The sequence below is a fragment of the Heptranchias perlo genome, chromosome 10 (assembly GCF_035084215.1).
Source record: "Heptranchias perlo isolate sHepPer1 chromosome 10, sHepPer1.hap1, whole genome shotgun sequence".
NCBI lineage: Eukaryota > Metazoa > Chordata > Chondrichthyes > Hexanchiformes > Hexanchidae > Heptranchias > Heptranchias perlo.
Genome location: NC_090334.1, coordinates 36,319,420 through 36,347,400, shown reverse-complemented (window position 1 = coordinate 36,347,400; position 27,981 = coordinate 36,319,420). Strand labels below are relative to the sequence as shown.

Sequence of the window (27,981 nt, the reverse complement as noted above, 5' to 3'; positions counted from 1 at the left end):
CTTTTACCTTGAATCTATGTCCCCTTGTTATAGAACCCTCAACGAAGGGAAAAAGCTCCTTAGTATCCATCCTATCTGTGCCCCTCATAATTTTGTACACCTCAATCATGTCCCCCCTCAGCCTCCTCTACTCCAAGGAAAACAAACCCAATCTTCCCAGTCTCTCTTCATAGCTGAAGCGCTCCAGCCCTGGTAACATCCTGGTGAATCTCCTCTGCACCCTCTCCAAAGCGATCACATCCTTCCTGTAGTGTGGCGACCAGAACTGCACACAGTACTCCAGCTGTGGCCTAACCAGTGTTTTATACAGCTCCATCATAACCTCCTTGCTCTTATATTCTATGCCTCGGCTAATAAAGGCAAGTATCCCATATGCCTTCTTTACCACCTTATCTACCTGTTCCGCCGCCTTCAGGGATCTGTGAACTTGCACACCAAGATCCCTCTGACCCTCTGTCTTGCCTAGGGTCCTCCCATTCATTGTGTATTCCCTTGCCTTGTTAGTCCCTCCAAAGTGCATCACCTCGCACTTTTCCGGGTTAAATTCCATTTGCCACTGTTCCGCCCATCTGACCAACCCATCTATATCGTCCTGCAGACTGAGGCTATCCTCCTCGCTATTTACCACCCTACCAATTTTTGTATCATCAGCGAACTTACTGATCATACCTTTTACATTCATATCCAAGTCATTAATGTAGACCACAAACAGCAAGGGACCCAGCACCGATTCCTGTGGTACCCCACTGGCCACAGGCTTCCAGTCACAAAAACAACCTTCGACCATCACCCTCTGCCTTCTGCCACTAAGCCAGTTTTGTATCCAAAGTGCCAAGGCACCCTGGATTCCATGGGCTCGTACCTTCTTGACCAGTCTCCTGTGGGGGACTTTATCGAAGGCCTTACTGAAATCCATGTATACCACATCCACTGCGTTACCCTCATCCACACGCCTAGTCACCCCCTCAAAAAATTCAATCAAATTAGTCAGACATGATCTTCCCTTGACAAAGCCATGTTGACTATCCCTGATTAATCCTTGCTTCTCCAAGTGGAGACTAATTTTGTCCTTCAGAATTTTTTCCAATAATTTTCCTACCACTGATGTTAGGCTCACTGGCCTGTAGTTCCCCGGTTTTTCCCTACTCCCCTTCTTGAATAATGGTATTACATTAGCGGTTAATAATGATATTACATTAGCGGTTAAGAGTGGGTTGGAGTTGGTGGCTAGGGAACAGAGTTTGTGGCGAAGACCAAAGGCAATGGCTTCGGTCTTCCCAGTATTTAGTTGGAGGAAATATTTGCTCATCCAGTACTGGATGTCAGACTAGCAGTGTGACAAATCAGAAACAGTGGAGGGGTCGAGGGAGATGGTTGTGAGGTAGAGCTGCGTGTCATCAGCGTATATGGGGAACCTGATGTTGTGTTTTCGGATGATGTTGCTCAGGGGAAGCATGTAGATGAGAAATAAGAGGTAGCCAAGGATAGATCCAGAGGTAACAGTGCGTAGGCAGGAAGAGAAGCCATTGCAGATGATTCTCTGGCTACAACTGGATAGGTAAGAATGGAACAAGGCGAGCACAGTCCCATGCAGCTGGATGATGGAGGAGAGGCATTGGAGGAGGATGGTGTGGTCAACCGTATCAAAGGCTGCAGACAGGTCAAGAAGGATGAGGAGGGATAGTTTACCATGGTCACAGTCACATAGGATGTCTTTTGTGACTTTGGTAAGGGCCATTTCAGTGATGTGGCAGGGACGGAAACCTGATTGGAGGAATTCAAACATAAGAGTTGCGGGAAAGATGGGCATGGATTTGGGAGCCAACAACATGTTCCAGGACTTTGGAGAGGAAAGGGAGGTTGGAGATGGGGCGGTAGTTTGCAAGGACAGAGGGATCGAGGGTGGGTTTTTTGAAGTGGGGGGTGATGATGGCAGATTTAAAGGGGAGGGGACAATAGCTGAAGAGAGGGAACCATTAGCAACATCAGCTAATGTGGGGCCCAGGAAGAGAAGTTGGGTAGTCAGCAGTTTGGTGGGAATAGGGTCGAGGGAGTAGAAGGTGGGTCTCTTGGTCAAGATGAGCTCGGAGAGGACATGAGAGGAAATAGGAGAGAAACTAGAGAAAGATGCGAGTTCAGGACTCGGGCAGGGGGAGCCTTAGGGGAAGTTTGGCTTGGTGGGCTAGGGGAAGGGAAGGAACCGGCAGAGGCAACTAAACGGATGGTCTCAATCTTAGTGACAAAGAAGTCCAAGAGCTCCTCACACTTGTTGTTGGAGGTGAGGGTGGGTGGGTGGGGTGCAGGGGAGAGGGATTTAAGAAGACGGTTTGTAGTGAAGAGAAGCCGGGGGTTATCTTTGCATTCCAGGATGATCCTGGAACAGTGAACAATTTTGGCAGAGGAGAGCTGGACCCGATCGTGCTTTGTGTGCTCCAGCCAGATCTGGCAGTGAATGGCTAAACCAGTTGTGCACCATAAATGTTCATGTCTGCATCCCTTGGACTTAAGGGAGCGGAAATGAAGGACATACCAGGAGGAATGACCACGGTGAGAAAGAGTAATGGCTTTAATGGAAACAAGGGCATCAAAGGTGGAGGTAAGATTGAGCTGCAAAAATGTCATGGTGAATGGAGGGCCGAAGGCTAGACTGTTGGGAGTTTGAAAGTGCAGTTGTAATCACTTGGGGAGAATTTTTATCAGGGGCCAACACAGAAGGAAGTGGGGTTGGGAGGGGGAAGGAGGATGTGAATGGAGAAGGATACAAGGAAGTGATCAGAGATGGCCCTATATGTGATTCACATGATGGGGAGTAGAGAGGCCACGTGAGATGGCAAACTCAAAGGGGTGGCCGTCAATGTGGATAGGCGAGTTTATATGGAGGAAGAGATTAAGGGAGGATAGGAGGGCAGTGAATTCAGAGGAGAGAGGGCATGATGAGCTGAGATGAAGGTTGAAATCACAATGATAAGAAGTCACTTGATGCTGAGGGTGGAAAGCAGTGAAGATATTTTGGTGAGAAATTTGGCATGGAACTTCAGTGGGCGGTAGAGATTAAGGATTTTAAAGGAGAGGAAGGAGGGGTGGAACATGGTGAGATGCTCAAAGGAGGAGAAGGTGCCAGAGGAGTAGGGGAACAGACCAAGGTGTGACTTAGTGCTAAAGGCCACACCACCATCATGACAGTCTGGGCGGGGCAAATGATGGATAGTATAGCCAGGTGGGGAGGCTTCATTAAGGGGGAAGGTATCATCACCTGTCAGCCAGGTTTCCATCCAGGCCATGGTGTTGATGCAATCATCCACAATAAGCTTATGGAAGGCAAGGGCCTTGTTCACAAGTGAACGGACATTCTGGAGGGAGATGCAGAGAGGAGTGGTGGTAGCTGGTCCACTGATAGAGTCTGCAGGTTCAGCGCTGGGAGGGATGAATGGGACGGGAAGAAGGCAGGCAAGATTAGCTCCCAGCGGGGTGGCTGCTCATAAGGAGGCAGTGACGAATGCCTCGATGGGCCCTTTGGAGGATGCCAAGAGAGGCACAGAGGGAATCTATAAACTTATCCGTGGGAGTCAAGCCTGGGACGGCAGCAGGAGAGTAGGAGGCGTGGTGAAGGTTTGGGATAGTGATTTGAGGGGGAAGATTACCTGAGAGGGAAGAAATAAAAGGAGGCATGATGACAGGAGAGAGGGGCCTAGAAGGGGTAAAGAGAAAAGAAGAAAGGGAAATAGAAGTGATAGACTCGGGTCTGGAGTGGCAGCCAAAACACACATGCATAGAAGGCAGTCAGGCAGCAAAAGGCTGTGAAGGGAGAGTGGTTCTGCCCCAGGAGTGTAGGACATAATGCAGGGAGGTTATTCTGTTTTAAGTTACTTAAGATGAGCTACCAAAATGGGATTGCATCATGTGTTCCTTATCTTGTATCATTAAGAAAACATAAGTTGCATCGATTGAACTAAGTGACTCTGTGCATACCTGTTATTCTGGACCATTCATCTGGCTATGGAATAAAGTACAATGAAACCTCTAAAAAAAGGGACACCTCCAAAAAAGGGTCACCTGCAAAAAAAAGGACACTCATTGAGAGTCAAAAATAATTTACTGTACATACAATGACCATTTTGAAGTTAGGGACACCTGCAAATAAAGGACACCTGATGCAAGTCCCTTAGGTGTTCCAAGTTTACAGGTTTTACTGTAGTTTACAAATTGAACCAAACTTCACCTCATCTGGTGTTAACTTGGTCCATTAACTGAGAGATTGAAGAGGTACATGTGTATAAGACAAGGAGATCCTATCCAGAATAAATTGAACAAAGCAGCCATTACATTGCCACACCAAGTGAATGTTTAATAGACGTAATATTTTGGCAATGAGGAAAATGGACAATGTGTTGTCATGAAGGTTGAACACTGGACATCTTGTTTATTTATGTAGTAGTCAACCTTGTCACTGCAATTATTTGTCATGTTGCCATTGGTTGAGAAAATTGGAGTGTATCAGATGGGGTCTAGCTGGAATGAGTATGTCGAAAGACTTATTTTTTATTTTGAGGCAAATGAACTGACAAAGGATGCTAAAAAGAGTACAGTTTTACTTCCCATCTGCGGGCCTGCAACGAAAACACTGATTAAGAATCTGATCACGTATGCTCAACCTAAAGACAAATGTAAGAGGGGTTGGTCCAAGTGGTCAAAGAACATCTGAGCCCGAAGCCACTGGTTATTGTGGAACAGATTAAGTTTAACAAGAGGAGGCAAAAATATGATGAAAATGTTTCTCAGTTTATGGCGTTTCTCGACAATGCAATAAGAGACTGTGTTTTATGTGGTTTGAAGGCAAAATTGATACAAAGTTGGTAGAAGACAAAATCACGTCTGCTAGAATTCTCAAAACAGCACTTGGGAAATTTGTGTATATCTCCCACTAGACGTCACCAATGGGTTCAATACTTTTTTTAAAGCAACATTTTTGCAAGTCATTTCAAAGAACATAAGAACATAAGAAATAGGAGCAGGAGAAGGCTATACGGCCCCTCGAACCTGCTCCGCCGTTCAATAAGGTCATGGCCGATCTTTGACTTCAATTCCACTTTCCCGCCTGATCAACATATCCCCTGATTCAATTAGAGTCCAAAAATCTATCAATCTCAGCCTTGAATATACTCAGCGACTGAGCATCCACAGTCCTCTGGGGTAGAGAATTCCAAAGATTCACAACTCTCAGAGTGAAGAAATTCCTCCTCATTTCAATCCAAAATGGCCAACCCCTTATCCTGAGACTCGACCTGAACTATTTCTAGACTCTCCAGCCATGGGAAACAGCCTCTCAGCATCTACCCTGTCAAGCCCCCTCAGAATCTTACATGTTTCAATGAGGTCACCTCTCATTCTTCTAAACCCCAGAGAGTATAGGCCCATTCTACTCAATCTCTCCTCATAGGACAACCCTTTCATCCCAGGAATCAATCTAGTGAACCTTCTTTGCACTGCCTCTAAGCTAAGTATGTCCTTCCTTAGATTAGGAGACCAAAACTGTACACAGTACTCCAGGTGTGGTTTCACCAAAGCCCTATACAATTGAAGCAATACTTCCTTCCTCTTGTACTCCAATCCCTTAGCAATAAAGGCCAACATATTATCTGCCTTCCTAATTACTTGCTGTACCTGCATGTTAACTTTGTGTTTTGAGTACAAGGACACACAAAATCTCTCTGAACACCAACATTTAATACAGACTCTTTGTGTCCTCCTCACTGCTTGCTTTCCTACTTAGCTTTGGATTGTTAGCAAACTTGGATACATTACACTCGGTCCCTTCTTCTAAATCATTAATATTGATTGTAAATGTCCGAGGTCCAAGCACTGATCCTTGCGGCACCCCAATAGTTACAGCTTGCCAACCTGAAATTGACCCATTTATTCCTACTGTCTGTTTTCTGTCCGTTAACCAATCCTCTATCCATGCTAATATATTACCCCCAACCCGATGACCCCTTATTTTGCGCAACAACCTTTTGTGTAGCCAATTATCGAATGCCTTTTGAAAATCCAAATACATTACATCCACTGGTTACATCCTCAAAAAACTCTAACAGATTTGTCAAACATGGGGCATCATTTTAGCACCCGCTATCGGGTGCGTTCCTGGCGGGGGGGCTCCGAAAATCGGGGAATCCGGGAGCGGGTTCGGAGCCCGGCTCCAACCCGCCCACTTCCGGGTTCCCCACTGACGCGCCAGCGTGCGCGCGCAGCCCCCGCTGGTGGGAATCCCGCAGGCAATTAAAGCCAGCGGGATGCCACTTGAAAGTATTTATGTTGCTTGTTCAGGTCGTTTACAGACCTGATTGAGCTGTTTTATTAGGAGGGGTGGGATTTTACACTGAACTGAGACTGTTTCCCATACTGGGGGAAACACTCCCAGTTCAAACGGAGGTGTTGCAGCCAGCAGCCTGTGGCAGCTTCAAAGGTGCATTCGACAGGAGGCCACTCCGTCATATTGGACAAAGGTTGGCCTCCACCACCCTCCTCCTAACAAGAAAATTTACCGACCTGGAACCGCAACCCCGGTGTGAGGACACACTTACCTACCTTGCGGACCCCCTCAGATGTACATCTTCCGGATGGGGGCCGCCGTAGCTGCAGTCATGACCTCCTTGGAGGGCGAACAGCATCATCAGCCTCGCCATCCACGCCGTCCACCTCTGACACATGGAGCTCCACAACAGAGTGCTGTGACACATCCACCTGCACAGCAGAAGGGAGGGCAACCGCAGAGAGAGATGCGTCGCAGAGGACACTACCCTCACCACAGGGTCCACAGACCGCGGCTCAGCTTCCTGGACCTCTCTGAGCAGCAGTGCACACGGAGGCTCAGAGTCACTCGACATGTAGTCGTGGACATCTGCAGCCTCCTTCATGCCGAGCTGCTCCCGGCTGGCCCGCGCACCATCTTCTTACCTGTCGCTGTCAAAGTCACCACTGCCCTCAACAACTTCTCCTCCACATCCTTCCAGGGTGCCACCGGGGACATCGCCGACGTCTCTCAGTCGTCTGCACAAAAGAGCCCTGCAAATACACCTACACCCACTCTGCAGTGACACAATGGATGGCATCAGTTGTGGGTCTTCATAGTGATCCTCAGGAAAGGGCATTATTGCACAAACCAGACAAGATTCGCAAAGACGTGGCAGTAGTGGTGCCAATATAATATGTAATGTGAGTTGATCAGAAATTAAATATAAGTAAAAACCATGACAAACCCTCAAACACCCTTGTGCATCCCCTTCATGCTCTCGACACATTTGCCTTACGCTTCCTACTGCACATATGTGATGCATGCCCTGTGGCTGCAGCACAGGTAGTGGCAGGTTGAGTGAGGCTGACTGTGAAAGAGATGCATGAGAGGGTGAGTATGAGATAGAGCTATGAGATTGTATGAGGATTGGGTTGAGTGGTAGTGGCGGGATGAGTAAGTGCAGGTAAGATGAGGATGAGGTTTGAGTGGGTATGAGGGGTGATGTGACAGAGTAGTGTTGGCAGTGCAGAAGGAGATGTGGGGTGGGGGCAGTGATGTGGCAGACGGAGTGTAGGGGAATAAGTAAGTGTACTCACTTTGGCTGACCTACTTAGGTCATTGCAGCGCCTCCTGCACTGTATGCAGGTGGGCGATATGTTGGTGGTGTTGGTGACCTCCTCTGCCACCTTCCTGGTGGCAGAGGCAGGCCGCTTCCTCCCGCCCGCCGGGGGGAAGATCTCTGTCCTCCCCCTCCTCCTCACCCCATCTAATGATACCTGGAGTGAAGCATCATTAAACTGGGAGCAGCCTTCCCCCTGGGCTGCTCCATGCTGTAATTTTTGCTATTTGTTGCAGCATCTGTCAGTGGAGGACTGCCCCTTTAAATAGAGCTCCTCCAGCTGACAGACCTTACTGTGCATGCGCAGCCCGCCCGACGCGCAGATCAGCAGTGGGGAACCCGGAAGACAAGGTAAGTGGATCCAATTGGGCTGCGATCGCGCGGGGGGCAGACTAATTTCACCGGGCGCCCCCCCCGCTGCGAACCCGCAGCCCTGCTAACATCGAGCCCATGATTTCCCTTTCATAAAAGTAATTAATGTTAGTAAAGAAAAAGTATTGGAGAAATTAATTGGTCTAAAAGCCAACAAGTCTCCTGGATCTGATGGCCTACATTCTAGGGTTTTAAACAAGATGGCTGCAGAGATAGTGGATGCATTGGTTGTGATCTTCCAAAATTCTCTAGATTCTAGAACAGCCCCGTGTTGATTCGTGTTGTCTCTGCCTAATCATATTATGATTTACTAAGTGCCCCGTTACTACGTCCTTAATAATGGATTCCAGCATTTTCCCGACTACTGATGTCAGGCCAATTGGCCTGTAGTTCCCTGTTTTTTCTCTCCCTCCTGTCTTGAATAGCAGTATTACATTTGCTACCTTCCAATCTACTGGGACTGTTCTAGAATCTAGAGCATTTATTAACATCTGGTCAGGTTAGACTTTGAGAATTTTACTAAGACTTTTAGGACTACACCAATTCCAAAATATAACAACTTGCAATTATATAGTGCACTTAATGTAGAAAAATGTCCCAAGTTCTTACTTTTTAGTTTATCCCAAAAGCACTTCTGGCATTTGTCCATCACAAAACAGTATCACACTTGCATATGAAAGTATGTGTCAGCTGATTGGCTCAAATGTCATTTTCATAAAACAACAAATCAAAGCAGGTACGGAATTACCAAAGGACAACTGGCTAGCAAGTACAAACATGATCAAGAAGTACCAAAGAGGTACAAAAGCTACCAATTTAGAATGAGCAGCCAGCAAACAGCAACAATGAAATGACAACCAAGGACAAGAAGGGAAACCAAAGAAATCACTCCAAATATTTTTGTCCACCATATTGTTTTGTCAGTAACCTAAGGACCTGAGGTTGTAAAAATAAGGTTTGTAATATAATAAACACATAAAAATGTATAATTCACAACAAAATCATTAAATTTACTCATACTTACACATCCATTTCTGGGACTAGGCTGTCCACCAGTGTCTACTATAAGCCCACCAACTCCTACAGCTACCTTGATTATACTTCCTCCCAGCCCGCTACCTGTAAGGACAGTATTCCATTCTCCAAGTTTCTCCGTCTCCGTTGCATCTGTTCCGGCCATGCCAACTTCCACACCAATGCTTTTCATTTCTGGGGATGAACTTACGCATAGTCATCTTTTCTATGTTCTACAACACTTCTTCTGGCAGCCTGTTCCACTTTCATGTATGTGCTATTTGAGTATGTCAGGCTTCCCTGACTAAAAATGCTCAATCACTCTTTGCAAGCACATTGTTCACAGCTCCCATTGTGCTACTTAAGGCTGCCACCTGATATCAGAATCTTTTGAATGCCACCACATTTTGGAGCAAGGGAAAAGGCAGATAACACACCAAACTTTTTTTATATGCTTAGCAACAAGTTGGCCGTTTATATAGCATACTCGGACCTGTTTTTGTAAGCCCCATCCCTCCCCTTTTCCAACTATGGAAAAGTTCTGACAGCATTAAGACCCAGTGTAACGATTATTGGGATTGCCCATGAATATAGTTGCAGACAAAATAAACTATGATTTTTTGAACTCTGATATAACATTCACAGGAAAACTAATCTGAGGAACTATATAGTTAGTTAAGGAAACTTTTTTTGAAGCTAAACAGTTAAACAATTTACTTTGAGCTCTTTTGTGATAAGTTTAATTGGGAAAATAGTGCAATTGTGGACAGTGGCTGAAAAGAAAACTGCAAATGTTGGAAATCTGAAATTTAAAAAAAACAGAAAATTCTGAAAATACATGTTCTATACTTGAAAAATTAACATTTCCTTTCTCCTTACAAATGCTAACAGATCAGCAGTGGATTTCTAGTATCTATATAGTCTCTTGCCTGCCTCTCCACCCTCACCTCGAACAACAAGTACAAGAAGCTCATGGAGTTCTTCATCACCAAGATAGAGACCATCCGTTCAGCTATCTCTGCTCTTTCCCCCTTCCCCTTTCTCAATAAGCCACACACTCTCCCAGCCTCTCTGACTGTAGCCCTAAATCCAGTCTCTCTCACGTTTCTCCCATCTTCTCACTTGCCTCCTCCAAGCTCCAATACGAATACCACCTCTTGCTCCCTCGACTCCATTCCCACTAAACTCTTGTCCACCCAACTTCCCTTCTTAGCTCCCATTCAAGTTTGTATCATAAATTATTCCTTCTCAGGCATTGTTCCCCTCCCTTTCAAAACTGCCATCACTCCCACTTCAAGAAAAAACACCCTTGCCCCTAAGTCCTTGCAAACTACCAGCCCATCTCCAACCTCCCTTTCCTCTCCATGGTCCTTGAATGAGTCGTTGTCTCCCAGATCCATACCCTCTCTCCCACAACTTTCTGTTTGAATCCTTCCAATCCATCGTCTGACTCTCCCACAGCACAAAACACCCTTAACCAACGTCATGAATGACATTCTATGTGACTGTAACATGGTGTAATGTCCCTTCTCATTCTCCTTAATCTCTCTGTATTGTCCAACACACTCAATCACACCATTGTTCTCCAACTCCTCTCCTCCATTGTCCAACTTCATGATACTGTCCTTGCCTGGTTCCACTCTTACTTATCTGATCATGGCCAGAGTATCTCTAGCAATGACTTTTCTTCCCACTCCCGCAACACCTCCTGAGGCCCTGAAGGATCTATCCATGGCTCGCTTCTCTTCCTTACTTGCATGCTGCCCCTTGGCGATAACACCTGTAGACATGGAGTCAGCTTCCAAATGTACACCGATGAAACTCAGCTCTACTTCTCCACCACCTCTCTCAACCCCTCCACTGCCTCTGTGCTGTCAGACTGTTGTCGACATCTAGTCTCGGATGAGTCGTAACTTCTTCCAGCTAAACATTGAGAAGACTGAAGCCATTGTCTTTGGCCCCCAGCACAAACCCCATTCTCTCACCACCACCTCCATCTCTGTCCCTCCCCTCACTGGGCCACTGCCTCAGGCTTAATCAGTTGTCAAATTTGCCATCCTGTTCAACTCTGAGATGAGTTTCTGTCCTCATATCCTCTCCATCACAAAGATCGCGTACTTCTACCTCCGCAATATCACCCGCTCCGCCCCAGCCTCAGCCTATCCATCGCTGAAGTCCACAATTGGCAGCCATGCCTTCAACCACCTAGGTCACATTCTTTGAAATTCCCTCCCTACTTCACACTCTTCCTTAAAACTTACCTGCTTGACCAAGCTTTTGTTCGCCTCTCTGTGCCCATTTTCCTCATACCTCTGTAAAGGGTATATTCTACGTTAAAGATGGTATGTAAACGCACACATAATACATAATGAACAATAATAGTGTAAATATGAAATATGTTATACATAATCAGCCCTGCCGCTCTCATCAGCCTCTCTGCCAGCCTCAATTCTAGGAACACCTGAGCTTTCTTTCTTGGCCCTAGGAATCCTTCCATTTCCATCCTCAGCCCAAGCATTGTCTGACCATAAGACCATAAGAGATAGGAGCAGGAGTAGGCCATTCAGCCCCTCGAGCCTGCTCCACCATTCAATGAGATCATGGCTGATCTGATTTTTACCTCAACTCCACTTTCCCGCTTTTTTCCCATATCCTTTGACTCCCTTGCTGATCAAAAATTTGTCAAACTCAGCCTTGAATGTATTCAATGACTCAGTGGCCACAGCTTTTTGGGGTAAAGAATTCCAAAGATTCATGACCCTCTGGGAGAAGAAATTCCTCCTCATTTCTGTCTTAAATGGGCGACCTTTTATTCTGAGACTATGCCCCCTAGTTTAAGATTCTCCCATGAGGGGTAACATTCTCTCAGCATCTACCCTATCGAGTCCCCTCAGAATCTTGTATTTTTCAATAAGATCTCCTCTCATTCTTCTAAACTCCAATGAGTATAGACCCAACCTGTTCAATCTTCCCTCATAAGACAACCCTTCCATAACCGGAATCAACCTAATGAACCTTCTCTGAACTGCCTCCGATGCAAGTATGTCCTTCCTTAAATAAGGACACCAGAACTGTACGCAGTACTCCAGGTGTGGTCTCACCAGCACCCTGTACAGTTGTAGCATGACTTCCCTGCTTTTATACTCCATCCCCCTAGAAATAAAGGCCAATATTCCGTTTAACTTCCAGATTACCTGCTGCATCTGTATGTTGACTTTTTGTGTTTCATGTACGAGGACACGCAGATCCCTCTGTACCGCAGCATTTTGTAGTATTTCTCCATTCAAATAATATTTTGCTTTTTTATTTTTCCTCCCAAAGTGGATGACTTCACATTTTCCCACAATATATTTCATCTGCCAAATTTTTGCCCATTCACTTAACCTGTCAATATCCCTTTGCAGATACTTCGTGTCCTCATCGCAACTTGCTTTTCCATCTATCTTTGTATCATCAGCAAATTTGGCCACAAGACACTCTATTCCTTCATCCAAGTCATTGATATATATTGTAAATAGTTGAGGCCCCAGCACTGATCCCTGCGGCACCCCACTAGTTACAGATTGCCATTTTGAAAATCACCCTTTTATCCCGACTCTTTGTTTTCTGTTAGTTAGCCAATCCTCATTCCATGCCAATATATTACCCCCAACACCATGAGTTCTTATCTTGTCTGCTTAGAGTCTGGGCCCCAGGACCACCTTCACGCCTGTCTATGGCCTCAGGCACACTTGAGGTTTTGGCATCAGTCCCAGGAACGTCTATTTTGCTGATCCTGATCCCAGGAATATCTGTGTTCCTATTTTCAACCTTAAGAATGCCTGCTTTCCCAGTTTCAGACTCAGGAATGCTTCTGCCTTACTCAGGCCCAGTCTTTGCTGTTCCCAGTTGCCAGAAAAAAAGGACACTGATACCGTTCCATCTCTGTTTCAAATCTAACCTTGCATCCCACTCCATCACTGCTTTAGTTCCCACTTTGACCAACTAGTCCACTCCCTGGCCAATATTGCATATATAAACCTCACCCACCTGGTCTGCTCCTCTCCTTGTGCTTCATTCACCACCTGGCTGTTTCAGTCTCTGATCTGTGTCTCAAATGGATCTACCAGTTGTTAAAAATATTCTATAATTTTGTATATTTCTTTAATTTGTCTTGATAATCATAATTAGCACATAATTAGAATTATTAATGTAAATAGCACTATATTTGTAAAACCCATATGACAGAACAGAATTATGCAATAAAGACATAACATGCTGGAAATACACAACTGGGCCATCAGCATCTGATTAAAAGAGGAAATGTTAAGGGACGAATAGGTAAAAGTCAAGCATACAGATGTGATAAATGTAATTACAAAGAGGCAGTTAATTGGTTTACTAGCCTGTAAAAAGTTTTACAGAAAACTGTAAAGAGCTGCAAAATGCTGGATGATATACAAAGGTCATCTCAACATGTATTAGAAAGACAAAAAGCATGCTGAGCAGCTCAAGAAGGGAAGGGATATGGTAGAATATGAATCAGGAATCTGGCAGGAAAAGCAGGAAGGCAGCTAAGGTCCGAAGTTGCTAAAGACAATGATTAAGCCAGTGGGGGAGGAAAATGATACTATTCCTGAAGTTGTCATTGAATTGATTAGTAGAAAGCTAAAGACAAATGGGTAAGAGTGAGAAAGGAGGGGAAATAGAAGTGGTGAACTCCACAGAGATCAGGATTATGTTTGTGGGCAAAAATAAATGCTTACAAAGCAGGTTTCATCCAGAATTTCAAAATTTTTGCAAAGCTCAAGATTTTTGTTTACAACCTTAACATGTTAATTTATGAACAAACAATTATTGACTTGTAACATATACACTGCAAGTTTAACCCTGAGAAAAGTGTTCACAAGTAATTCCCCATTTCAACCATTTTTTAAAATTTTAGCTGCAAAAACTTTAATTATTTTTTAGAAGTAGTGGCTCCTTAGAATCAGCATTGCTTGTAAAGAATTCATATTTAGTTAACTTTCGGATCATATTGTTGCTTTCCGAAGAGCTAAGAATTGGGGTTCTGGTGTTTTAAATAAATTGCATATCTTCACTAATGCCCACGGTTTTAAATCAAACTTTCATAAGTGAAAATTACTTCCAGTCAAGAAATCGAACTTTTCATCAATTGAAAACATACACGTGTGCAAAAATGCTAAGTCCTTAAGAATAAACATATGTAAAAGTATCAATATTAGACTGGATGAAAACAGTTCTCCTAATTTGTGAAAATGGAGAACATACTGAAAAGCTATCTTCAAGAAACCTGACCCTACAGGGTAGGGTTTTCCTTTTAAACATTGAAAGAATATCAAAACTAGTGCATCCTTTTTTGGCTCTTTATATGCCATCAATATGATGTAAAAACAAAACTAAGTGAGATTTAATTTCATGTGAAAAAAATTCCAATAAAAATGAATATTTATCTAGAAGTGGACTAAATGCTGTTAACTTTTATTAACTTTAATAATTGTCTTTAGAATTAATTGGATTTAAATAAAAAGAAAAACGTAATTGAAGACTGAAAGAGAATTACTTTTTAAAGGGCAGAGTATTTTTGTAGCCATCAATAAATACAAGAGATATTATAATTTCCACAGTTTGTGAAAATATTTAAAATTTTGTATGGCTATTTATCAACCAGAGTATTGAAGAAAAACTTGGAAATCCACAATTATAAAATCTCACACTCACTTTTCAAGATTAACTATGTTATCAATATTTATTGTAATACTGAACTATGTCACTTTTCCTACACTTCTCTGGAAACTCCCCCTCATTTATTTTATAATTGTTCATATCCTAAATTTCAAACTTGTCTTATGACATTTATAGGCTGTTGCCAAGTTAAAGGTCTTGAGCGTATTAACTATGTACCTATTACTGACAAACTATGGACAAATGTAAATACTAATGCAGAACCACATTTTGTTCATTCTCTAAGGCACTCAATTCACAGCTGAATAATCTAAAACATGAGAAAAAAAGGATTGTTTAACATCACCCTTATTACGCCTCAACTAGTATTGCCCCTAATGTTATAGATTTTTCTCCAATTGATTTAATGTACACAGATGTCGCTCATATGTACAAACATGTTAAGTATATAATGTGCTTATATGAGCAAGAAGAAGGAAAACAATGTTGAGTGGCAAGTAACTTAGCACGGCAAATGCCTAAACTGATGAAAATTAAGTTCACTGTTTGGTGAACATAATTTTCAAAAAAACAAATGCAATATTAGAGAATCCTTGAGTTTGGGAAAACTCACCAACAAGTGTTTCTGTTTTCTCTCAGTTATATCGCTATCCAGTGCTCAGACTGAGGCTGTTCACTCCCTCTGATTCCGTCAGATTTTAGTCTCCGGCCTCAGGCGCGCGGGCGCGGCAGCTGCTTCTCATTTTGTGAAGACGTCGCGTGCACCTTGGGACAGCGGGACGAGCGGGACAGGGGCGGGGGGCGGGGGGATTGCACCTCTTATTACATTCCCTCTGCATCACCGGTTGTATTTGTGAAGCAGCCTTTTACTACACCGATGAAGCAATCCCGCTCAGTCATTAGGTCTGCTTCATTGCGTAATAAAAAAGACAACGAGTAATCTTCGAGGTAAATTATGATTATTCACGCATGCGGAACTACATTTTTATTACTATTTTAAACTCCAAATTTAAAAATAAATACAATAAAATCACATCTTCTAACATTGCTGGTGTCGCCGAACTCGGGATGGTCATAAATCAAAAAGTTTGGGGATTGCAATAGGCCATTCGGCCCAACGAAGCTCATTCTCAGTATTTAAGATTGCAGTTCAGTTACTGGTGTTGGGTGAACATCAAAGCGTAAGTGCCAGTATAATTCCTGAGTCATATCAGTGATCTGAGTCCGGAGATCACGAAAACTAGACCGCCTCCTGTACTCTAGCACAGTGCAAAGTCACATTTCAGAAGTGTCCAGGCGATCCATTGGATCTTTTAGGAACTGTATAAAAGTAGTTTTGTCTCTCTTTAATTTTATAAGAGAAGCAACTGTGCAGTTTGTGCTCTCATAACATTAAAAGAATAGCCACTTGAGGAGTGGAGCTTTGCTCCACATGTGAAGAGCTTCGTTATTGCTGAGCTTAGTGCATGGTGCAGTTGTCAATATATTTTGCTAGCTGGGGATGACAAAATACAGATACCATACAGTTTGAGTCCAGTATCTGTGGCAGTTATACTGCCAGCTTTCCAGTGGAGAATGATGAATTCACTGGAACTGTATATACAAAAATGGCAGTACAATTTGTGAGTCAAACGAATGGACCACCTAGGAACTTTCAAAACATGCCTTGACACTGGGCTGGAGTTATCTTATACACAGTGCAAAGTCCATGCAGTCCCACCAGTAGTGGTCTCAGATCTCCTGGCTTTACTGCATTTGAAATTGCCTCCTGACTCCCTAATGACAGCGGCACTCAATGATATGCATCCAAAACTGCTTTGCATCAATATGAAAGTGTTTGTATAATGGCAATTTTATATTGCTGTTCTAGCAATATAAATGCTACCATTCAATTAGCTTTTTCAATTGTTTCACCATATTTTTTTCATATAATGTGTCTAATATTACTCCCAGGTCTCTTTTCGGCACGGCCAGATTAATAATTCTTGGGGCCCTCCAAACCCCCTGCTCAACCCCCTCCCCATTCGTTAAAACACAATCGTGTAGGAAAATACATGAAGAAATAGGCCGTTAATATGTTTACACGCTCGTTAATAATAAAGCACATCATATCATAATATACTACGCTTAAATGAAACATATTTGCAAGGGCCCCATATTTGGTTAAGGCCCTTGGGCACAGGTCCGGTAGGCCTGTGCTTTAACCAGCCCTGCTTTTCAATCTCCCCATACCAATTGAATTCCATTATTTGTATTCTAGTGTGTGACATTTTTACCTCGTGTAATACGTTACGTGTCTGACTGAGGGTATAACAAGTGTTAGTACTTTTGAAAATCTTTAGCTGTATACTCCAACCATACTGTTCTCCCTAACGTGTGTAGTCAGCAAATTTATTTCTCCCACAGTGGGACTTTATCTGTGAGACATATATTTCACATTGAAATCAACCTCTTCATTGAAACCAGGACCACGGATGAATAAATTGTGCGAATGAATCTTTCATTTTGAAGTATTACTTTTTAAATTATTAGAGACATTTGGAGGCAGTGTATTTATTAGTTTAGTGATTACAATGTATAGATACAAAGAACCAGTAAAATGGATGGGGTATAACACCTTTAATACTTATCACTGCAAACATCAACATTCATATACATAGATTTGTTTTAAATTGTATCAACACTAATAAATATTTAATCATACAGCGTGTGACATCTGTATTATTAAAATTTACAATTATACAAGTAAACAGATGGCTAACTAAGAAGGCCAGAATCATATCCCTGCAACAAAACAGAAGGAAAAAAAACTATCAAAGCTTTAAAAAACCATCACTGTCGGAGTGATAGAGCTCATGTGTCAGCTTTGATTCAGTGGTAGCACTCTCAACTTTGAGTCAGAAGTTGTGTCTTCAAGCTTCAAGACTTGAGCACTTAATCTGAAATGACACTAACTGCAGTATTGAGAGAGCGCTGCATCGTCAGAGGTGCTGTCTTTCAGGTACGACTTTAAACTGAGGTCCTGCCCACCTATTCAGGTGGACATAAAAGATGCCATGGCATTTCTTGGAAGAAGGGCATGAAGTTCTCCTTATATCCTGGTCAATAGTCATCCCTCAACCAACATCATCAATAAATGATTAACTGGTCATTCATCTCACCGCTGTTTGTGGGATCTCGTTGTGCACAAATTGGCTGCCACATTTGCCTACAAAAAAACAGAAGTGACTACACTTCAAAACGAATTAATTGGCTGTGAAGTACAGTGAACCTCCTGAGGAAATGAAAGGCGCTATATAAATGCAAATTCTTTCTTTATACAGGTGGGGAGAAACTGTACTTATAGACATAGAGTACAGTTATTATTCCACTTTTGCACCACTGGAAAGTAGATTCTGCTTTGCAGCAGTGCAAAACTATAACTCTGGAACTAGAACTCAATTTGTCTCCGAGTGCAACTCAGAATCTCCCTTTCTGAGTCCATCTCAGACCGCTTGCCTGACACTGCATGAAGTATAATTCCATTGAGATTTCAAAACCAGGTTTACAAAATGCTACGGGTGCCCGTTAAACCTCTTGGGCCCTTTATAATCTTCAGCAGAGCCTTTTTTCTAAATGTTTTGAGGAGGCAGGCGCTTCCATCTACTCTCAAAACATGCAAAATCTACCATCGAGTGCAGTTCCAGCCCTGCTGTAAAATTCAGGTGTTGCCGCTGCGGATCTTTCTCTGCAAATACCAATCTGAGACCGGTTGCACAGTATAACGAGCAATACATTAGAACGCTTCGTAGACTTTTTTGAAACAAAATCTATGTAAAAAATCGTCTTCAAATATAATCAGTCACAATCCAAACAAATCATTTATTTAAAACACTAACAAAAATGAAATATTGAATTATCTCCCCCACACAGCAGAAACGTAACAGGACGATTTACAATTAATATACTGTCAAGACGTGGATTTTAAAAAATTACAGTTGAACAAAACGAACATATGGAAGGACTTAAAACGTGTTTGAAATACTTTGCAGTGGGCGATAAATGTCTATGTTGTTTTTACTGCCGATTTCAAATCAAAAACATCAGGCACAACATTGCGAACTCATCACTTTAAAAAAAACATTTTTCATATTTTATCAACATGTAGCGTTCTAAACTAAGTAGAATGAGAAAAGAACTCACTCGGACATGTGTATCAGTATAACTATTTGTAAAAATGACAAGTGAACACGTTTAAATGTTCCGCGCGTGCGAGTGTCGTTTAATACACTTTTCTCACCATAAGTGTATTGCACCAATTGTATCGCATCTGCATGAGAGGCTTTTACTAAGAAATGTTAAATTTAGTTCGAACTTAAAAAAAAATCAATTGTAGAAGTCATCTTTGCATGAGTATTAAAAAGATGCTGCAGAAAAAGTTGATGTTATCCTCCAGTGATTCCTCCCGCCCGCCCCCATTTTCAGGAGCCTCCGCAACATTTCATTAGTCAGGTGAAGAATAAACTCAAAGACAATACCAGATGCCAAACCTTAGCAACATATATTGTAATTTTTAAAAATACGCGTTTTATCGCAAAAATGGTGCTACTAAGTTCCTCCGTATACTCATTGACATCGTGTTTAGTCTTAATACATTTCGAAGGGATATTTGGTTATCTAGATTGTATTTCGTTTCCAATTCTTCATATTTATTAGCAATAGCTAAGTCGAAAGAATTTACCCACACGATTTAAGTTTTAATGTCAATCTAATTTTACTGCAAAACATGATTTTTTATGCCCGATGTTCAAAAACATTGCAAAGGAAGAAACAGAATACATATAAACTATTACACCATTAAATTACAGTGTAGCTCGCGCTTTTGACTTTTGGGAGAAAACAGATCCAAACAAGGTAGGCAAGAGGGAAAGCCTAATTTCTAAGCTTTTATGGGTATAAATTATGCATTGCAGCTTTTAGAGTTATATTTTCAACGATAATTGTTCAAAGCCATTGAGATCCATCATATACAACGGGAACTGGTTTAAACGCTGGCCTGAACATAGCTAAATGAACATCCTGAATTCCCAAATGTTTAAAAATATAATTTTGGTACCGCAGCCTCATCACTTGGTATCTAGATTACTAATTAAAATACTAATTTTAGTCGGAAATGCAAGATTGATTATAATTTAACGGTTCTGATAAAACGTGTCTTCATCTGGATTTTACTTTATTATAGAAGAATGGAAAAGGGCATTTGAGCAAAAACATATTCAGCCAATAAACGCGCGCGAGCTCTCGCCCACAAAGTCCAATGCCGCTGACAACTGATTACGAAACAGGTAGAAATGAGCATTTTTTCCTGAGAATGAAAGTCACTCTTTTAAAATTATCTCCGTTCACTTTTGTATATTCTTTATTCGAACAATTAATATTTTCAAGAATGAATATCAAGAATGATTGCCAATTTATTTTCTGCTGAACGAACTTAATTATTCGAGCAGTATTCATATCATTCCTATCCCCCATTCTGTTAACTATTAGCAGCACTGTTGTCATATTGTGATTTTAGAAATTGATAAGTAACTTTGCTGAATGCGGGAAATCACTGACTAGATTGTGGGATGATTTTGGACCGAAGACTTCGGAACTTGTGACGATGGATGCTGACATATGAAATCGTTATATTTTTTCCTTACCTGCCAGCTGTAATCAGGAGGTGGCGCCAGATCCCAACAGGGTTTCTTTCAACTGAAACGCTGGGTTGGAAACAAGCCAGCTCTGCGGTTTTAGAACAAAATTGACGGTAGATACATTTTTCAATTAAAGAATGACATCGTTTATGAAAAATAAATGAAATGTTCAATAAAGACGCAGCAAGTAAATGAAAACGACACACATTAATGATCAAGGAGTATACCATAATTGTATTTTAGTAACATTTAGCATAATGTTAGCCAAATAAATGTTCTGCTTCCTTGTTATGTGCCAATATTTCAAATTCCGTCCATTGAAAAATGCACAAAAACACAATTTGGAAATGATTTAAAAATACACCTTATATTTACAAACTGTTATAAAACATAAGCATTGAATGTCAAATTTTAACACAACACAGTGCCATAGGAGTGGCGCGTGTTTTTGGGAGGAAGGGGATGCTAGCAAATTCGAAAAGGTTGCTGAAAATTGATTCCACCCAAGTCCTTCATTCCTGTAGTTACTTTGTGGTTAATTTTATACATCCAAAATGTGAAAACTATAAACGGTCTCGAAAAAAAATCAGAAATTCAAATGTCCATTGATGTTGTAATCAAGGTAGTCTGAGGTGTGATCATCGGTGTACCATTTGCCAAATCCTATAAGTAAAATTCCAAATTCTACCCCTACCGCTATGGACAACTAAAGTTTTATGAAATTACAAATTATTGAGAAAACATGTTCTCTGGCGCTTACATGAGAATTAAATCGACGTAATTATCTGTGATGAGAAACGTTATTCCACGAAACAAATTGGTTTGTATTGTATTACAAGAATCATTTTCAATAAACCAATTTTCGTGTTGAGCGGCTCGTTGGTTAGTGGTTTTTATCTATTTTATATACTTGTTATTTGAACTTAGTACAGGAAGTTAAAAGAATGATCTAAAAATGGAACATTTCTTAGCAATGCAGCACACTGTGGGTCCTCCATTAGTAACTACAATAATAGCACAAAATGTTTAAAGAACATGTTATTTCATTATATTTACCAAACAACTTATATTTCTATCAGTTAACTCTTAGCATAACTTTCTATCTTAATAATTTAAATCTACTAAACATATATGTGGATGAGGTTATTTTGTGTATTTTAAAGAGCATTCCTATTTTTCCTCCTGTCCCGTTTATGGATTTAATAAAAAAATAAAGCATTTATTCTAAATTACCGGTGGTCTTTCATTTCTGTATCATAACATCTAATTTACTCCGTATGAAATTACACTCCTCAGAACATTCAGCTGCATAAACATTTGTATTTGTATATTTGCAATTAATATGTTTTTGTTCCTGTTTTATGACTTAATGGCTCTCTTTTTCTCGCATATTCTTTCCATGTGTATACTTTATATTTTGTCTGTATACATATTTACATAGCTAAAATGTAACTAAAATTGTGTACGTATGTGAAATATTGTAGATGTATTCATTTAAACTGGATTTTTCCTTTCTATAGCATTATATAGTTCTCAATGTTTTAAATATAGTTTGTTATTTTTGGGAGGACCCCCAGTGAAATCAGGTTGTAGCTATGTAAAGTTAAATGCAATCTATAAAAACAACGATCTATCCAATTTTTCAAAATTAGTTTTACCTCACGCACAAATTCCACTTAACTTATTTTCAGGTAACTTATTTCTCGACTTTGTAAACAGAAGTGCAACCTTAGTTTTTATATATATATAAAAGTTAGAAATCAGTAGCAAACTGAAGGCATTTGCAGAAAAATGTAATATACATTAGCTAGATAGAGAGATAGCTAGAAAATCCAAGACAGACATACAGACAAAAAGAAAACTAAAGAGCTCAGGGTGATCTATTCAGCACATGGATTTATACAATTATTTTTTTCAAAAGCATAAAATGCCCAGTTTAAGCAAATAGTGTTTTTACGCCGTACATATAGACAAGGTGAGAACTGAAAAGTTAAACTTGATGACATTTTTATTTTCTATTCCACGAGCTACAGCTTAATGGGAGGAATTTGAGATTCTAAAATTTTGTTGCAAACTTTTAATTTACCTGTGTAAACCAGAACTGACAAATATGCAACATATACACAACTGAATACGGATATTGTACCGAAGCTTTTGGCCAGATTTGAAATATCAGCGATCATGGCTAGTCAAAATTATCTTAATGGCAAACATTTTTGTTCTTTAGATTTTAACTTTTTCTAAAATTATCTCGAGGCTATCAGCATTGCGAAAATTGACTTTCCTCAGATATGTTCATATTAAAATGTAGAGTTAAAGAAACGTGCCGAGTTACCGAAGATTTCTTTATTGGAGGTATGATCCAAATTAACTGAAACATTTAGGTGGGCAATGTGTTAAATTGGTGTAGAACTAGTATCATGATCATCAACAAGTCGAATAAGGTTCACCAGGGGTTGCAGTAATATTATTGCTCGCAATCCGTAATAATTGCAGCACAACACTGATTCAATTCTAAGCACCCATACAATCTTGGAAACACTGTCACATTTGTGCAAAAATAAATCTTGAGGGATAAAAATAAAGTGCTGTCAGATAGACCCCATGCCCTGTGCATGACCGTAATGTTGAACTTGAGAAATAGCGTAACCGACTTTGAGATCTTACCGCTCTCTTCTTTTATACAAATTAGATATTGTACGAATCATTACAGCTTCTACATACACTTCGTTGTGCAATACTAAGGGCAGCCGCATCATGAGTACAATATAATCCCAGCCGAATTTCAAAGCACAATTCGTATTTTTAGAATACCATTATGCTTAATCAAGCCATCTCGTAGAAGATTGGATCTTTTATTGATATATGCTTTATGAATTTATCAAGAGAATACTGATAACAGCCACCCTGTTATTCTGGATCTAAAGAAATGTTTACGTTCTTTGTATTTTATCCCCATAGTCAATAGGTCACTAAGTTCAATGCTTATAGTTATATTAATATGATCTCGCTCTTTCTCCCGAAGAGCTGGGAAGATATTAAAATTATTCCGGAATAACATTAGTATTTAAAATACCAACAGGCTCTGACTTATTATTTTGAATGCGTAATTCAGACAAGGCCCTCCTGACTCTTCACTTCTAAGCTTGTTATTCTACAAGACGGGGATAGGTGGTGAATATTGCTGTCCTGGTTAAATAACGTGTGCTTCAGTTACAACAGGAAAGTGATTTCCGTTGTTCTTCCCAAAATTCCACACATACTGTAAGATTGACAACTATTTTGCTCCGGTATAAAATTCAGGGAGGGAAGGGTAGAGAAGAGATAACAACTGGTTAATTCATAACCAACTCTAACGCTAATACGTTTTGATATGCACGCAAATCTATGAAGAAGTGCGTTTTGTAATTTGCTTCTTTATCACTGTTTATACTTTAATTGCAGATTTTATATATTTGGTGAAATCTATCTGGTTTGTTATTAATTTTCATGCATCATAACATTATGCTTATAGATTATAACAGAATAGTATTGTGTAGAATGAAGGTTTGCGATCTTCAGGCTCATTCAAACCGAAATATGGCTTTGCGCTGACAAATAATTTAGAAAACCTAACTGTATTTCAGATAGTTTAAACTTCTTTAGTTGAGAAACATATCACGTATATGGCCTGCAATAGCATTTGATTTATTGGAAACAAAATGCATTGCAATGGACACACAAAATGTGCAGCTGTGGTAATTTAATATCAACTGATATGATCACCTTCCAGTTAAGGCTACTTGGATGGTGTACTCTATTTTTGAATTAAGCTATATCTGGTAGGTCAGATCCTATCTGGAGTTTTGGGCACTGAACCTCAGGAAGGATATATTGGCCTTGGAAGAGGAAAAGTCAGATTCACCAGAATGATACCAGGGATTAAACTTTTAAATTGTAAGGACAGGTTGCTTAAAATTGGCGTGTATTTCTTAGAGTTCAGGAGGTTGAGGGGTGGTCTGATAGAGGTGTTGAAAATGATAAAGAATTTCCATAGAATAGATACAGAGAAACTATTTCCTCTAGTGGAAGAATCCAGCACAAGATGGCATAATCTTAAAATTAGAACTAGGCCATTTAGGAGTGAAACCAGGAAACGCTTTTTCACACACAGGGCAAAATCTGGATCTTACTCCCCCAAAAGGCTGTGGGTCCATTGAAATTTTCAAGACTGAAATGGATAGATTTTTGTTGGGTAAAGGATATGAAGCAAAGACAGGTAAATGAAGCTGAGCTACCGATCAGCCGCGATCTAATTGAATGGCGGAACAAGCTCGAGGGGCTGAAAGGCCTACTCCTGTTCCCATATTTATAGTTTGTTATATTATACTATAATGCGAACCTGTTGCTCGTTAATGCATTCTAAGTCCGATATGGCACATCCCAAATAAAATCAACTTTTCTTTGATGATAGTAAAATGCAATCACAATAAATTAAATATGCACTAAGACAAATGTGAACTTAACTTAAAAAAATATTTTTCGGATCCATTGGACTTGTTTTGGCTCACCTATTGTAGAATATATTTTACTAACAATATTGAAACTTCTGTATGTTAAAGGATGTGATCAGCAATATTTAATGTAACTCTTTGGCTTATTCACTTAACACTAGTTGAACCTGAATAGCCTAAGTTAGGACCAGGCTATACTTTGTTGCAAACGAAAGCTTTCCCTTTGTGCTGCTTCTTCGTTTTGATATAAGACTGTGCATTTCAAAAGAAGGGGACAGCGAGGACTCCTGTTTAGCTGTGGTATGAAGACAAGCTTCACACCCATTTCTGGGAGATTAGAATACTGTATAAAGCACTGCGCAGTCAAGTATAACTTGCAAATATTTCCCAAACATATTAAAGTAAATTCGCTTTGGGGAAAATGACATTAACAAGGGATTTTAGTTTACTTTTTTCAGTAGCCCAACGAAGTGTTCACCAAACATTTATCTACGACACATATTTTGGTTCATAACCCGATTTTGCAAAATGTGGTATTTATTTGTTCCACTTTATGTCCCGTTTTCATATCAAGTTACCTATTAGAGATATAATGCATTTGTCCTTGTACTTTGTTATAATGGCCTTTTTATTTTCTTGAGAAAATATTCAAAATAATTTCGAATAAGACATAATCTGCGACGCTGCGCTTCAGTGAAAATGGCCATAAATATTTATTCCTGCTACTTCCAAATATTTAAACGTAAGATTTTGGAATTCAGTAGTGTAATCACTTTATAAATTTGTCTGATTGCTCGTTGCCTTAGTTATGGATGAATAACAATTTTCATCCTGAAGGAACCTGGAAGTGTTATATTTTAAAGGAGAATTCAAAGCAGCAGATGCAGAGTGTAAACATTGTGTAAGCTCCTTAAACTAGATGTTAAAATAAGGGACCTGATGCGAGATTGTATAACGAGGTAATGGATGAGAACTAGAAATGTTGAAAATGCATGTAGCGGCATTTATTCTAGCTAGATGTATTTTTGTATAATAAGATATGAATTTCAAAATTAGAAACCAACCTTCTTTCGGAAATTAATTCTAACAAGCCATTTGGCATTCAAAATGCTGTTGGTCTGAAATGAAACAGTCAACTTCAAAATGATTTAAAGCTTGCTTGCAGAAACAATTGCGGATTCATCCCGTTTGTGTTCCCCTGCTCTTTAATGGGGCAGTGTGTATCTGACCTTTGTTATTTAAGACCACACTCAGCACCTCAATGGAAACAAGTTAAGCACGTTCAGCTCTGGTAAACATTATCCTTTTCCACTAGAGACCAGCCCTGTGCAAACGGACTCTTCCGACAGTCCCAAGTTACAACCTCACATGCGGCCCACACATTGAAAAGAGAGCGGGCACAGAGATCACAAAGCGAATAGTACCGAAGGAAAACAGGATAGAGACCCATACAGACAGCGGGGTAGAGCTAAGAGCATGTTCCAAAGCAATTATAGGAATAGCAAGAAATTGAGAAAAGAAATGTAGAGGACAGGAAGAGACGAAGGTAGATCTTCTTATAGAATTACAGTATACCCGACACACTATCAAAAACAAGGACGATAATAGAAACGCCGCCTGATAACTTAATCAGGTGATACTTTATCAGAGGTTGTTAGGTCGAATTGTCAGTTGCTATTATAAAACTCTTCTTGAAAACATTGCTTTTGATATTTTGGTACACTCAGTAATTAAAAGAAAAATGTTAAATACACCTTTCCGTCAAACCTATTAAATAGCACAACACGGTCCTTGAAATAACCCGGCATTATTTTTACGCGTTATAATTTTATTGACAGCAGAGCCTATTTGGTACCTTAAACATAACATAGCCAAATAAATATTGAGATCTAACACAAATATTTATGCTGAATTAAAATGAAACATTTGACTTTTAAATTCAAATAAACATTTTAGGTATCGAATTTAGTATTTTGGAGAAGTGTTTTAGTTTTAAGAACTCAGGACCCACTTCAAACTTTATTTTGTGGCAGATTTGGAACATACCACGAAACATAAATGATATGGCCAGATTATACCACAAAGGTAAATAGATACCCTCACGAAATTAAAGTCATAAATTTCTTCCCTGTTTTAAAATCGTTCGCACCAATAAAATAGTATAAACCCAGGGTTGATGTTCCATTTTGTAATTAAGCGAAGCCATTAATGATTAATTTAATTGAAGAAAGTAATTTACCAATCAGAATAGCACAACGGTGAAATACATGAGCAAATTCTTTGTTTAGATTGATAAAATGGATATCACATTTTCTAAGACAGTTTAGTGTTAACTCATTTATCAGCAGCATATTGTGTCGTATATTTTGATTTCAAACCGCAGCGTGAAGCAAACACATTCTAATACCTGCCCATTAATGTTACTGATGCAAGAAGCACTTTATGCTAACACTACACACGCAATAATTCTTCAAATATAATTTACCTACATTTTATAAACGTCATTATACACTGCCTACCTGATTACCTGTAGTTAAATGAAAATTGAAATGGGAAGATTTTTGCAACTATTTTTTCTGACAATTATATGTTACTCCCTACACTGATGCAACCCTCGGCTTCATTGTAGTGAAAGAGCAATCATTCTGATTATTAATTTTCATTCCAACATTGATGTATTCTCCATATTGGTCGGCTGTTTATTATTTATTATTTAGGACGCACTTTATTCCAACAAAAAATCAGTGCTGGTACTTTAATTTGGAGTAACACTATTGACACGATGTTTTAAAAAAATCAATATGCCAAAAAACCCAATGTTTTTTGGGAAAAAAATAACTTACAATGGGAACTTACCGGCTGTATGAACTATTCCGTTTTAAACAAAAATACTAGTTTGATACAATTTATTAAAAGTTTTAAAAGTAATATTCCCCTCATTTTATCAGTCCACCAGAAGCCAACAGACGTTGGTCAGCCCGATACTAATTTGTATGACCAACTTCCAGGTAGTGTTGCCAGGTCACGTCCGTCCACCAATGAGGGAATGCTATCTTCATTCTCCCGCCCTCTTACGTCATTGTCATAGGCGTGCCTGTGGTGATTGACAGA

The 27,981-nt window shown here is 40.2% G+C and overlaps 1 long non-coding RNA gene across 1 annotated transcript; it reads right to left on the bottom strand.

Annotated features, from left to right (window-relative positions):
• Positions 1-17,337: 17,337 nt before the first annotated feature.
• LOC137326415 (uncharacterized) lies at positions 17,338-27,950 on the bottom strand. Its single transcript, XR_010964194.1, has 3 exons — positions 27,727-27,950; positions 20,384-20,465; positions 17,338-17,910 (listed from the first exon to the last, which is right to left on the bottom strand). It is a non-coding gene; the product is annotated as an uncharacterized lncRNA (long non-coding RNA).
• Positions 27,951-27,981: the final 31 nt, after the last annotated feature.